Raw genomic sequence first — 2,102 nt, forward strand, 5'->3', positions numbered from 1 at the left:
TGAAATCTGGCCATTTGTAGCAAAGTGGATGGACCGCGAGGGTGTCATGCTAAGCGAAATAAGTCAGGTGGAAAAGGACAGAAACCATATGTTTGCACTCGTAGGTCTAGCAGGAGAACAGGAGAAACCTAATGGAGGACCTGGGGGAGGGGAAGGGGGAAAGAGAGTTGGGGAGAGAGGGACACAAAACCTGAGAGACTATTGAATACTGAAAAGGAACTGAAGGTTGAAGGGGGAGGGGGAAGGGGAAAGAGGTGGTGGTAATGGAGGAGGCCACATGTGGGGAAGAGCACTGGTGTTGTATGGAAACCAATTTGATGACAAACTATTAAAAACAGTATTAAAAAGACAAATAACTAGTGTTGGTGAGGATGTGGAGAAAAGAGAACTTGCATGCATTGATGATGGTAACTTAAATTGGTGCAACTTCTATAAACAGTATGGAGGTTCCTCAAAAAATTAAAAATAGAAATACCATGTGATGCAGTAATCCTACTACTGGGGATCTACCCAAAGAAAATGAAAACAGGAGTTTGAAAAGATACATGGATCTCTATGTATACTGCAGCATTTTTTTTTTTTTTTTTACAATAGCCAAGATACTGAAACAACCCAAGTGTCCATGGACGGATGAATGGATAAAGATGTGCAATATACCTACAATGGAATATTACTCAGCTATTAAAGAAACGAGATCTTGCCATTTGAAACAACATGGATGGACCAAGAGGTTATTATACTAAGTGAAAAAGTCACAGATAAATACCATTTTATTTCACTTATATGTGTAATAAAAAAACAGAATGATAAATATAGCAAATAAACTGACGGTTGCCAGACAGCAGGGGGTTGAGGAGATGAACAGAACAGGTGCAAACTTCCAGTTATAAAATAAAAAGTCCTAGGGATAAAAAGCACAGCATAAAGGGTGCCTGGCTGGTTCCGTCAGTTGAGTGTCTGACTCTGATATTGGCTCGGGTTATGGTCTTGGGGTCAAGCCCACATTCTCTCTCTTGCTCCCTCTCCCTCCGTCCCTCTCCCCTGCTCATGCTTTCTCTCTCTCTTTCTCTTTCTCCCTCTAAAAAAGTAAGGATAAGGAATAGAGGCAATAATACTGTAATCATGTATGGTGACAGATGTAACTATTTACCGTGCTGAGCATGTAGCATCATGTACAGAATGGTTGAATCACTGTGCTGTACACCTGAAACGAATATAACATTGTATGTTAACTGTGCTTCAGTAGAAACACTATTACTCAGAAATAACTACAGGTCCCTGCACTTACACCATTTTAGTCTATGTCTTTCCAGGATCTGGTCAAGGCACACAATACATATTTATAATATATATTTCAACAAAACTTATTTTGATATTTGTAATTGTAATTGAAAATCACAGCATATTGAATACATCCCCACATGTCAATGAATGTAAAACTCCATTTTAATAAGTGCATTTTCTTCTGTTTTATGGACATGCATGGTGTTGTAAAACCCAACTAGATACTATTAGAAATTTAGGAATTTTGCAGGTTTTCACTAATGCTTGAAACGGAGAGGACTAATATTACTTATATAAGCTTCAATGAAGAGTTCTTTCATAAAAGCTCAGAAACAAATTGCTAGGTTAGGAGTTATGAATATTCTCCTTTTGGACACATATCGCTTATCTGTCCTCCAGAAAATTGTATTAATTTATGCTTCCATCAGTAACCTCAAGAATACTGCACCCTCCACAATGCTGGGGCATTTTATTCCTTTTAATATACAATGTCACAGCATATGAACACTGACTGCAAGATAAACTACATGAGTGTGTGACAGAGGAGGCAGGCTGTGTGGTGAAGGAAGACGGCAGAGGGGATGGGAGAGGAGAGAATAGGAATAAATGTCATTACACTTAGCTTCTCTTGACATGCCCGCCACAGTGCCATACCTTCCTCTGCTGAGTGGGACTCTGGTGCTTAGAAAACAGAAATTTTGATTCATGCAATTTTTGCCTTATTGCAATCACTTAAAACCCAGCCCTTGTTTTAACTTATGCCTCCATTGAAATACTAAATAAACAAGAACGGGCATACAATGCTTTGAAAAGATTTT

This window comes from Suricata suricatta, chromosome 14 (genome assembly GCF_006229205.1).
Source record: "Suricata suricatta isolate VVHF042 chromosome 14, meerkat_22Aug2017_6uvM2_HiC, whole genome shotgun sequence".
Taxonomy (NCBI): Eukaryota; Metazoa; Chordata; class Mammalia; order Carnivora; family Herpestidae; genus Suricata; species Suricata suricatta.